The 13315-nt window shown below is 37.7% G+C and overlaps 1 long non-coding RNA gene across 1 annotated transcript; it reads left to right on the plus strand.

The window, feature by feature from the left end:
• Window positions 1–310: 310 nt before the first annotated feature.
• Window positions 311–12639, plus strand: LOC141558226 (uncharacterized). The gene is made up of 8 exons (XR_012486998.1): window positions 311–374; window positions 1765–1894; window positions 4607–4693; window positions 4863–4977; window positions 5379–5483; window positions 5816–6745; window positions 12354–12411; window positions 12510–12639. It is a non-coding gene; the product is annotated as an uncharacterized LOC141558226 (long non-coding RNA).
• Window positions 12640–13315: the final 676 nt, after the last annotated feature.

The raw sequence follows: 13315 nt of genomic DNA on the forward strand, positions 1-13315 counted from the left end.
CACACCCTACCTGACTTCTCAGGAAGAGAGATGAAAAGCACCAAAGGGAAGTGGGGAGTCAAGCCAGATATTGCTAGTGGGTTTCTGGGCTGAAGGGTCTTATTAGAAACAGATATGCACAAACCCGTCAGCATGGGAGGTATTACACAAGCACATAGCAATAAAGCACAGGCTAGCATGATGACTCTCCCCACAGCCAGTGTAGGCTCAATGTGGTGTAACAAACATGAATTGTACATGCAAGTAGTGATATAACAAACAATGTGAATCAACATGGTGTTGTAAAAGATTTCCAGAAGTCCTAGAAGGAGGGTAGGTAAACAGCAGTCACACATATACTATTCACCACTTTCTGGGTCTCTCCACATCACCTGGTGATTATCTAAAGATAGTGGAGCTGCTCCACTGGACACTGCCTTTCCAGTGGGTTATAAAACCTTGTCTGCCAGAGCCAGTGCATCTTTGTCAAAGATCAAGAAGTTAATAGTATAAAGAGCTAGATTTAGAAGTTCTCTAGGGTTACCCATGGTTCCCTTTTTCTTTTGTTTTTGGAGTAGCATCTTAATGCCTCTGTTTCTCCTCTCTGCTATTGCCTGACCTTGAGGATTAAAAAGTATGCCAGTGGTGTGTAAAATCTTATACTGTGCACAAAAGTGTGCAAAATGTTTAGAAGTATATGCAGGTCCATTATCTGTTTTTATTGCTTGTGGCACACCCATAATTGCAAATGCTTACATAAGGAATTCAGTGACCACTCGGGCTGTCTCTTTTGCTACTGATATTGCAAAAGTGAATCCTGAAAAAGTGCTACTACAACATGGATAAAAGATAGATGACCAAAAAATTTATAATGGGTCACATCAATTTGCCAAATTTCATTGGGTCTCAAACCACAAGGGTTCTTCCCTGTAGGAGTGTGGAAAGGAATGCAAGCTGTACAGGCTTTTACTATGCTCTCAGCTTCCTCTCTTGTTATTCCAAATTGTAAATGTAAAGTTCGAGAAGCCTGATGATATTTAGAATGAGATTATTGGGCTTCCTGAAATAAAGGAGTATTGGCCAACATGGTTAGAAGGCTATCTGCCTTTCAATTATCATCAAAAATAGGACCTGGAAGTCCACTATGAGAGTGGACATGCAAGATATAAATCTTACCTGGATGCTTTCTCACCTGCTCTTGAAGTTCCTTAAAGAGCTGATATATATTGGAAGCTACAAATTTTATTTGGGCTCTGGAAATTCTTTGTACTACACCTAATGAATAGGCCAAATCAGATATTATATTTATATCTCCTGGATAATAAGAGCTAGAATGATTGCATACAATTCATTCTGCTGAGTAGACTGAAAAGGAGTTCTGACTACTCTCTTTATAGTTAAGTCACAAGAGTATACAGAACAAATATTATGTTTGTATGCATCTGTAAAGATAGTTGGTTCTTTAAGAGGAACTTTAGAAAACTTTTCTTCAGTAATCCATGGCCAGTTATGTAATAGTCTGGTTATCTTTAATGGAGACCCATGTGTAACATTTGGAGCCGTGGCTAATAAAATTTGCCACTCTGGGATGGTTTCACAGCATACATTAATTTGTGCATTAGTATAAAAGGTGTATATCTTGTCAGGTCTTATCCCAGATAATTGTATTGCTCACTTAATGGCCTTTAATAAAATTCTAGCCACAAGCACTGGGTAAGGAGTAAGGCTTTGCTCTGGTTGTGCTGGTAGGTTCACCCACTCTATCACACTGTCTTCTTGATGAAGGATTGTTGTGGGTGCCTCTTGTGTAGCAAAAACTGATATTTCCAAGGGTTTCTGATTGACTCAACAACTTTGGATAAAGCCAGTTCAACTTCTCTCAAAGCCTTTTGAGCTTCTTTTGTAAGCTGATGTGGTGAGTTTAAAACACTGTCTTACCTTAAAATGTCATATAAAGGTTGCAATTGATAGGTAGTCAAGACTAACATTGGACACATCCTTGGATATCTCCTATAAATTTCTGAAAGTCATTTAAGGTGTTTAGCTTCTCTGTTCTTAAGAAAAGTTTTTGTACTATAAAAACCTTAAGAGTATACTTCATATTTTAAATATTGAAAAGGAGCATGTCTTTGAATTTTTTCTGGAGCTATGTGCAATTTGTAGTTCCATTGTGTTTCTATGGTCTTTTGTAGACATGCTTCTAACATTTGTTCCTCAGGGATTGGGATTTGCACATCCCAATATATTATCCATGTAATATAATCACATTACTTTTGGAAATGCTTTTCCTACTGGAGTAAAAGCAGCAGCAACATACATTTGACACATAGTAGAGCTGTTTTTCATTTCCTGTAGCAAAACTGTCCATTTATATCTTTTATAAGGCTCAGCTAAGTTAACGTTGGGCACTGAAAAGGCAAATCTTTTCATATCCTCCTTATACAGAGGGATAAAATAGAAACAATCCTTAATGTCTATAACCCAGAGAGGCCATTCTCTAGGCAATTGAATAGGAGATGGAAGTCCAGGCTGAAGAGTTTCTATAGTTTATATCTGTTCATTTACCTTTCTTAAATCAGTCAACATCTTCCATTTCCCAGATTTCTTTCTTACAACAAATACTGGGGAATTCCAAAGACTTAGAGAAGGTTGTAAGTGTTCTTGGTCAAGTTGCTCCTGTACTATATCTAATAAGGCCTGAATTTTATTGCTAGCTAAGGGCCACTGTTCTATCCACACTGGTATATCAGTTTTCCATGGGATAGGAACAGGTGAGAGTGTTGGCCAGCCTTCAACAGCAGCCCTGCCTAAAAAAACCGAAGTACTCATTTTTAACCCTAATTGTTGTAAAATGTCTCTTCCCCACAGATTGATGGGGAATTTTTTTCAACTATAAGTGATTCAAGTATACCTATTCACAGTTTTAGACCTTTATATACCAGGTGTTTAACTTCGTATACAAAATGTTCCAAAAATCTCAGTGAAGTTTTAATAGCTTAAATATGTTAATAGTTTTATTAATATAATAACTAGTTTTAATAACTCGTAACTGAACTGAGATTTTTCAGACCATTTTACATTTTACAATTCTTTGTTTCCATTTAGACAGCCTGATGGACTAAATCTGAGTCTATGATTATCTTCAAAACTTCAAGAAGTCAGGTCCTAAGGGTGAAAAATTAACTAACTTCATGGTTTAAGTAGTGTCAGCTGAGTTTATAAGTACTGTCAGGGACAGGTCTTATACTTGCATCTTCTACTGATTTATATTACGTATTCAACAGAAGGGCAGCATGGATAATAGATAGCAAATTCTGAACTTGCCAGGTATACTTGATTTCAACTCCCATCTGATTTAATAGCAGTGTGAATAGGGGTAAATCACTTAATCTCTGAGCTGGGGTTTCTTCATTTATTAAAGAGAGATGATAATATTTGTAGGAGTACCTTCCTAACATAGTCGTTGGGAGACTATGATGAAATAATGTATACTCGGTGCTTTTCTAATTTTAAAGCCCTATTGTAGGTATTTTTTTATTGAGTAATACTTGTAGATCAATTGCCTACATGTGTTTTTCCTCAGATGGCCATTTTTGATTGATTTTTAATTGTTGTAGCGCCTGCAGAAACCTATGCCTGTGTTTTCCAGCTGGTTTAGGCTTCTGTGAATCATGCCTACCTTACAGTTTATCTGAAGTTTCTCTTTCTATGTGTTTGTGAAGGTGCATGAATCAATATCTGCTTTCATATTTTTGTGTGAGGAAGAATATTTCATGGGAAAGATGGTAAATCTGACTTCCACAAAGGGATGGACAAGGAACTAAGGACTACCATGTTTCCCTTTGTAAAAAAGCTTAGTTGTTCTATTTTTCTTGTCTTGCCTTAGCAACTGCCACCAGCCTTCCTTGAGGTTACTTCTTTCTCAGTCTGACCAATGAGATGGATAACCAAATTTGATGTGTGGTAATGTGAGGTTTTCCCCCCCCAAAGCCTGGGACTCTGTTAAAAGATTTTAGGAATCTAAAGGGATATATGTATGTGTCAGGTCAAAGGGATATTAAAGGGAACTCCATCTCTGGTTCCTATTCTGACCTTGTAATGTCTTTGCTTGGGTCAGAGAAAGCTGGTTTCATCACTAATTAGTAGAGATCTGCTGCTAATCCTGGTCTAGGGGCTGTGGGGGAGGGAAGCAAAGAATGAGCTAGAAGGATGGCTTCAATGTGTGCAGCTCACATTTACTATCTGTTGCCATGGTATTGAGGGAACTTTTGTTTTGAAGTGTGTTTTATCTCCTCCCTCTCTTTCTAGATGACGTCTTGCAAGTCCCTGGCATTGACAGGCCACCTGTGGGTTGATTGGGGTTTAAAGAGACTTCTCCAGTTGCAACAGAGGCCAATGCTATTGTCTCTCCCCAAGCTAGGAGGGTTTCCGTGCCTTCAGGCTAGACTCAGGACCCAGCACCTTTCTAACCTTCCAAGACAGTGGCGTTCTACTCAGGGGAAGCTAGTGAGAATGGAGAGGGGAGGGTGTTTAGGTCTAAGCCCCTGCACATATAACTCCCTGTAACCCAAACCCTTACCCTATTCTTCGTGCTTTGCTTCCTACACTTCACTCCTTTTGGGGGAAGAAACAGGTAGGATGTGCGTGAGAAGAGGTAACATCCTTACACACACATCCCGAAATTATGAAAAAGAATCTCCAAGACAAAAGCCAGGTAAGGTTCCCTATCTAACCTTGCAACACATCCCCTGAGGAGGGCAGGAAGCGCCCAGATGACATCTGTCCTGAGAATGGGAGGAGGTGGACCTGGGACTGACTGGAAAACAAGGGGCTATGAGCCACCTTTCAGAGTTGCTGAGATCTGGACTCTGGATCTACAACAGGTGGGCCAATAAGCAGAGCTCCACTGCCAAGTTAACTAAAGGTGAAGGAGGTGGAGGAGGAGGAAACGGGAACAGGAGCGGAAGTGGGAGCAGGAGAGATCTCTGACTGATCAAGGTAATCCGCAAATCGCCACAGTGCTGGGCTGCAGCGTCAGTCTGTTCAGAGTGCGCTCAGTTCTTGAAGGAGTTCAGTCCGGTAATATTTGATACCCTAACCTGGAAGAACATTCCCTGGAGATGGTGAGAACCCCACATATCCTTTCTTAGTAGGAATTCTTCCCTTATCTTATTTAGATCAGAAATTCGTTTAAAGTTTGCAAATTCTAGAGACCAAACTATAGAGGTTTGAAAAGACAGTGGAATCCATTCTGAGCCCTAAATGAAGAGAAGTCTCAATACCCTGAGCCCAGACTACTCCAGACTTCAAAGGAGCCTCCCTAGGGAGTCGGCACAGACTTGTTATATGTTGAAAATGAGACTGTCTGACTGGTTTTAGGACTTGATTTCATTTCGCAGGTCACCTCCATTCAAGATAAAGAAGAACCACAGGTGATGCCCCTAGATCCGCGATGCCTTTACAGAATTAAGGTTTCAGGAGCCAGATGAGGGCGGCTGCAGAAGGTTGGTGATGTCCGTATACCAAAGAGCTCTGCTTTCAGATACTTGGTTATCATTTAGTATTAAAAGGTGGTTGGAAGAAGAGGGCAAGTCTGCTGTAGGGGTATATCCTCTCCAGACCAAAGGCTTATCACTACCCAACATACTGCCAACTCTTACTCAAGAAATGATTAATAGGGTGTGGGTACGAGGGCTGGAGAAGAGCTCGAGCTAAGAAACAGAGATCATTCCCAGGTTTGGGGTCCTGCCCGTCGGGGTATCTACCTACAGTCTTTCTACATTTCTTGCTGGGTCAGGGGAATCATCTGCTTCACTTTTGGATTGTTCTCTTTCAGGCTAAGGTTGAAGGTCCTGGATTGCCTGCTCTACTCGATTCCTCTGGGCTCACACCACCTTTGTTAATAATTTACCAGGCAGTCATAACTGATCTTTGTGCCATTCAAGAGGCTGACAATCTTCTCGGCTGAGAGATCTTGCCTTTCTCTTCCCCGCCCCCACTTCCCACCCCCGCCCGCCAAGTCTTCTCAGACTGCAGTTCCAGGAAAAATCAACCCCTTGCTGACAAAAACCTTGCTCCCGGCGTGTTCTGGTAGAGTGTTTCAGCACCAGAATTCGGGACAGCGCCCCGGGAACTCGTAACTGAAAAGAATTCCCGCCCCTTTGCCTCACTGCCAACTGATTCCCCTTAGCTCCCCAGCTAATTGTCTTCGCTTTACCTGATTGTGGGGTTCTGTAGGTGAGAAGACAAGCAGAGAAGGGCAGGGTGTCTCCTGTCATTCTCTAGAGTTATCTTCAGTCAGCCTTCCCTTTTTATATCCCCAACTTGGAATAGGATTATGAATTTGGACTGAGTTGCAAACAAAAGCTTAACCGGAAAGATGGAAGGGGTTGAGGAGGAGGAAAGAGTGAGAGAAGGTCTGAAGAAGTCCCCAATCATGTTAAAGATGAACTAGGGAAAAATGAGTTTGGTTTCTCTGGAAAATATCCCTGTCACCATCCTATCCACCTCTTTCTCTCTTGGGCTTACTATAAAGCATTTGAAATCTCTCACCCTCTCCCCCAACCTCCATTTTCTTTAATGACCCCTGTGGGGTGAGAGCTGGGAGCAAAGTTGGGACATGAGCTGTTATTGTAGGATTGGGAATGGACTCTGGAGAGCTCTGGAGAACAGTGAGAATACTATAGGAGTAATTTAGAAAAAGGCAGAGAAAGTTGTCTCCCACAAATCGTTGGAGACTGGAAAGTCCACTTCTATTCCAATACAGGTAAGAAATTTTAAAATTTTGTCTCTGAGATGTTAAGATATTAGTTTTAACCTAATTTTGAAATAAATGATTTGAGGTTAGTTTTAACTGTATATTTGTTTATGTTATGGTCATCCTTTGGGGAGGAGAGAAATCATACAACTTTATATAAGTGAAATCTTTTTAAAAGGAATATCAAGTTAAACCTTAATTATTGGAACTTAGAGGACAAAGAGTAGAAATAGTAGATTACTGAAAGAAGGCATCAAAATTGAGATATCAGAAAAGGCAAACAGAGTGGTGTATATGAAAGGGAGAAAATTTGTTACCTAGCAACCAGCTTATCTCTTGTTGCCTTGGTCAAGGTGGGTGGGGTCACTTGAAAAAAGAACGCTTTAGGTCTTTTTTTGTAGTGGGAGATAGAAGGTACTTCCATCTCCAAAAGGTTATTCCCCTGAGGCATATCTGATCTCTACAGCAGGTAGACTCTGACCCCCCAAAAAGAAACATCACACCTATTTGCAAATACCTCAAGCTGTGAGGTTAGGGATAGGGTTAAGTAATCTATAGAAAGGAAAATTTAGAGAGGTTGCTTCTCTTTGATGGTTTTGGTATAGCACGCTTTACTTAGAGCCAATCTACCAAATCCTGGGAAGTATAATGGAAAATATTGCTCTTTTAAATTCTAGTTTTTAGTGACAAGGGCAATCTGTTCTCTCTTCTTCAGAAAATACTCCCTATAGAATAAAAGAGAAGAAAAAGAAAGCCATTTCCTCCCTCTATCAAGCATATAGGGAGGTGGAAATAATGCATAGAAAAGAGTGAGAAAATATATTCTCTTAGAATCATACATTTTAAAACTGGAAGATGGATTAAAGGCCTAATCCAGCCTCCCCTTTATTTTACTGCTGAAGAGAGAATTGTGGTGACTTGGCCAAGGTTCCACTTTTGAAATTATTTCCTCCTCCCACCTTAAGCATATTTGAGCTCTACTCCATCACCAAAAGTCAATTCCTCTGGCCATTTTCAATTAGGAAAAAAAAAAAAAAAACTAGGGGTAGAACTAAAGAATTATATCACCAATGGGGCAGGATAAGCTCTTTTGTATAATGTAAGCAAAATTTGAAAATTGCTACTTTTGACCTCCATACACTATAAAACTTTGTTGTGTCCTTGATAATTCAGTAACTGAATAAAGCTCAGAATTTTAGATAATAAGGATCCTACATCTCTCGTAACAAAGGACTATCAACATACTTGGAGGTAGCAAGATATAATGGAAAGGACATTGGATTTAAAATTCAGAAAACTTGTGTTTGAATTCAAACTCTAATACCATTAATCTTAAATTGTTTAACTTTCATCGGTTTCATTTTTCTTCATATAAAAATAATTAGGCTAGATGGCTTTTAAAGTCCCTTTCAACTATAAATATTTGATCCTACAAAAACATTCCTCCCTTTACTTTCATTTATTTTACCCATCTTTTATCCTAACACAGTTAAAAGTAAACTCCATCTGATCCAATTCTAAATTCAATGCTAAAAATATTCCCTGTTAGCTGACAATATTAGTAAAAGAACACTTATAACGAAAGAATCCTTTATCTCCATAATTGTAATAAATGCTATCAGTTACTTTTAAGAAGAAGGGGTTAACTCTGTTTCCTGACTTCTGTATCTGTTTTGGTTCTCAGCCAGGAAAGAATGACATAGCCTATCTTAGTAAGGATTAATGAAACTCTTTCTAATGGCATAAATATTGCTACATAGAAACATTAACTTAGGATATTTTTTTCTTTTAATCTTCGTTTATTTTTATGATCGAGTTTTCTTTTAAAGAAAAAACACTATAATTTCACTGGCTTACTCGGGAGAAGTATCCAATTACAGATTGTTCTATTCTGCCTTCTCAACCAATCAGAGAATGCTATTTATATTTCTCTTACTAGAGGAGTGAAAAGAGCACCCTAAGGCTATCAAATATGACCTAATCTTGTATGTATAAAGAATGATCTAAACTTTGAGATCTAGGATGTGAGGCTTTGATTTAGCTAATACAGATTACATTGAATTTATATGGACTCTATTTTGTTATATCCTTTTTTTTAGTTTAAAAACTTGGCAGCTCCCCTTGGTATGTTTTCATTTATTTTATCAATCACTTAAAAATATTTACTGAGCTTTAACTATGGGCAAGATACTTAAATTGTATACATGGTTTGTAAATTAATAGATAACTTTTTGGAAAAGGTATTACAAAAAAAGTGAGATGTTTATCATTAACAATAAAAAAGTTCTCCATAGTGTAAAGAGAACCAGTATTGAAATTAAAAAAAAAAAAAACCTGAATTTGAGTCCAGCCTCTGATATGTATTGACTATATAACTATGGACAAATCATTTATTTTCACTGGAAGCCCCATTGTTGAAATTACAGCCAGGGAATAAAAAATAAACAAAGCTATAGATGTTTTGAAAAACTAAATGGTGCAGTTTTCATCTTCCTAAAAACTTCTCAAGGACTTTCAGAATCTAAATGATAAGATAGGCATGAAATAGTCTAAACTTCCTTCTGCAGGATAAGTAAAAGACCTGGGTACTGCTCCTATTGGAAAAGGTAAAAATCGAGGCCTTTTTTTTCAGCCTCAAAGAAGCTTACTTGTGCCTGAGTGGTGTTTCTAGATACAATTTATGTCCCCCTGCTGCATGATATAAGTATTTGAGCAGGAACCTAGGAAAATAATGATAGTCTGCGCATAGAAATTCCTGAGTAGATTCTAATAGCTTGAGCTTTTTGAAGGTACTTAGCTTTCCAGGGAAAGAAGGAAGAAGAGAAAAAGGGAGAGAGTGCTAAAGTACTCAGAGGTAACCTTCAATTTGTGAGCTAGGTTGGGATACAGAAAAGATCTTTTATCATTTCCTCTTGCACCTCATTCAAGTCCTCCTTGCCATTTCATGTTCTTACAACCTGCCTAGTGTTTGATCAAACTCCTTAACCAAATCACTTAGGATGTGGGGTTATATACCTCTGGTAATAAAACAAAATTTGTGGCTCAAACTGCCCAGAATCCTTTTTTTCTGAAGAAAAAAGAAAGCATATGGTAACTAATTGTTACCATAGTTATTTGGATTGATCACATTAAAAGATCATGTCACCTATTGTCCCAAGGTGAAAGGAAGGGGGGAGGTAATTAGGGGTGTTGTCTTGGAAGAAACCATGGCAACCAGCTTTCTAGGGCACAGTTGAAAGTTGAGAGGCTAGAAACAAGAAGGAGGTGTGGGGTTCATGGGCTTGGCCAATAAATAGGTTAGTTTTTCTTGTATAGCACTCTCTTAACTACCACCCTCAAAGTGTTTCTTAAATAGGAATTATCAGGACCTGGGGCCCATGAACAAGTCCAGTTATTATCAAAGGTTGAGCTTACAAAAGCAAAAAAAAAAAAAAAAAAGAAAAAAATGTGCTTGATTGATTAGGTTTTATTTCACATTCAAATAGTCAAAAAATTATCTGAGACTATACACTCTCACTGAAATGAAGTTTCTCCCACTTAATGGACAGAAAAGCTAAAATCAGATTTTAGGGTGGGGAATTTCTTAAGGTCTCTATTGCCTTTCTGAACACCAATTTTCTGTCTTCCAAATTTGTGTACAGAACCTTAATAGTGAACTTAACCAAGGCCTGATTAAACTCAATAAAAAAAAAAAAGGATTTACATATTCACAATTCTTAGAAGAATGTAATTTTTAAAAATGCATTTAATTGTTTGCAATTTCCCAATTCATTATTACTGGCATCACCATATCTGTATCTATCTATCACCACTTAGTTCATTTGTCATCACGCTAATAATATGGTGGTCATGAACCCTCTTCTAACATTCTGGGGAAACTAAATTAAGATCACTTAAATGAACGAAGTAAGTAAACAAAAAGAATCAAAAGCAGGAAGGAAAAGAATGATTGGTTTATCCAAGGCTTTTAGACTGGATACCCTGAATCATATCTTTTTTTCTTTCAAAATTCTCCCTTTTTTGGAGCTCCTGGTTATATGAAAGAATCCCTAATAGAGTTAGGACAAGGATCTAAAACAAGATAGCCTTGTTATCTAGCAACTGATGTAGTCTCATGTCAGCCACATAGTAGGTATATATTAAATTTTTGTTGATGATTCAGGAAGGTGTTTGATCATACCCAATAGAAAAATGAGGATTTGTTTTTGTCTAGAAATAAAACAAAAGGAAGCCAAAATCCTACTCCTCATCAAATGAATATTGACTTGTAAGTAAATATAAACATCTAAAGTCCACGAAGCAATAATATCTACAAGCAAAATGGATCAAATCAATGAAGTCCGCATTACTTGATAATGTTCTTCATCTTATATTATTATTGGTCCTGGAAATGAAAGCAGAGGATTTCTGGAAAGCTGAGACAAACAGGCTATCTTCTTGTACTTTATTACTTTCTACCTCTCACTGTTGCCATTTAGAATGTGAGGAAAGGGTTGGAGTTTTCCTACTTGGTAAGAATGATGCAAGAAACCCAGTTGGGTTTAACTCATAGTAGTTTAATCTGAAGTTTATGCTTTTATACAAGAAGTTTTTCTTGTATACATATGGCACCTATCCTTTAAGCCTATTTCTGTCTTCCAGAATTATCTAAATATCTGTTTTTTCATTGTAACTCTTAAAAGCTCAAGAACCATGCTTTCTATGTATTTAATAAAACATGATGGGAGCTTAATATAGTGGATTTTTAAATAATATTAATAAGAATGCTGTGCTTCCTATGTGAATAGAATAATATTACCTCCGAGTGCCATAAATCTTGCATTGTTAGTTTAAATTTTTCTTTTTTTAGTCTTGGTTAACATTCCCTTTGTTAGCAAAGGAAATAATAACTAGGGTCCTTTAAAAATATTTTGACCCTTGTATTTCAATATAATTGGTGGGGTTTTTATAATCCTAGGTATCTTAAACATTTTAAAACAATCTGATGAGGGAGTCCAAGGTACCCCCAAAAAAGGATGAGAACCAATTATATTAAGGAGACAGGCAGAGTGGAGTACAATCATGGCATTAAATGAGTGAATGAAAAAGTACTGTACTAACCATTGGGATTACAAATAGAAAAGCAAGATAGATCCTAGTCACATGATAAAGGAAGCTTACCCATCCATTCAGAAAGGGATGGGAATCATGACCACCATATTATTAGCGTGATGACAAATGAACTAAGTGGTGATAGATAGATACAGATATGGTGATGCCAGTAATAATGAATTGGGAAATCGAAGGCAAAACTTTTCCCCTGAGGACATTTCAAATCATTTCCATTGATTTTTTACCTTTATCCCTACACCTTTATCTTTTAACATCAACTAAGATTTCATACTAGCCCCTAAGCAGATGGCTGTATCACAGTTGCCAATTAGCAGGGAACAGGCTTAAGGATCACAAGGAACAGAGAGAAGGATCACAAAGTCAAATGAGATATTTATAAATAGCTTAGCACAATGTCTAGTATATAAATAGTTAATAAATATTGCCCCTTTCCGCTTTCCCTCCCACTTTCTCTTTGAAAAAGATGACCTCTCATTGTTCCCTCTGTCTTTTGTTGCTTTCACAGAGATTCTTTGATTCAGAGACTGATTCCCAGAGGTGGGACTAAGTCTAATCAAAGCCCAGTAAGTATGGGACAAATGAATCCTTAGAAAGCAAACAACTGCATTGTTCTGTCTGCCTACTTGGAGTCCATCTTTAATGTATCCTTTATCTTTTTCAGCCTCCATAAACCCACTGAATGCTACAACTTGCAGAGACCTTATATATGATCTAATCCACCCCACCTTCATTTTACGGATGAAGAAGTTAAAACTCCGGAAAATAAAGGCCTGACCAAGGTTATATATTTAGTGAGTTAGAGGCAGAATTTGAATATATGTATTTGGGATTCTAAAGGCAATATTTTTCTGACTTTACTAATCTGCTCCTTTACGCTTGCTAACAGCATCTGACTAGAGGCAATAATTACTTGATCAATTTTTTGAAATGTAAGGATATGATTATTCAACACCCTCATATTGCTTTATAGATTGCAGAGGGGAGAAGAGAGCAACCAAGATGAAGGAGAGAAGAAAAACAAGGCCTTGGTGGAGAAGCTAATAGAATAGGTTAGGAGGAAAAAGATTACTAGGGTTACTTGATCTCACTCTCTGCATACATGAAGGGCTATTAAGAAGAGTGTGACCAGCCAGTTTATATACTCACAGACAATGGATCTAAATTACTACATAGCTGAATACTGGTTAGCTATAAAAATAAGAATAAAGACAGCATATACCAGGGATACTAAAGTGTTGCAAAAATCTGTAATCAGATTGAGTGGAAAGGAGCCTTAAAGACCAAGAGGCACTTCTTTCATTTTAGAGATAAGTAACTTGAGGCATAGTAAATTTAATCAACTTGGAGAAGGTAAGTAACAAAACTAGTATTTAAAACCAGGTTCTCTGATGCCTTACTTTGTCTGTAACCTTGCCATTTCACCATAACCAGGTCTTATCAGACTGATTTACCTGAGAGGTGAAGTTC

This window comes from Sminthopsis crassicaudata, chromosome 2 (assembly GCF_048593235.1).
Source record: "Sminthopsis crassicaudata isolate SCR6 chromosome 2, ASM4859323v1, whole genome shotgun sequence".
NCBI classification, from domain to species: Eukaryota; Metazoa; Chordata; class Mammalia; order Dasyuromorphia; family Dasyuridae; genus Sminthopsis; species Sminthopsis crassicaudata.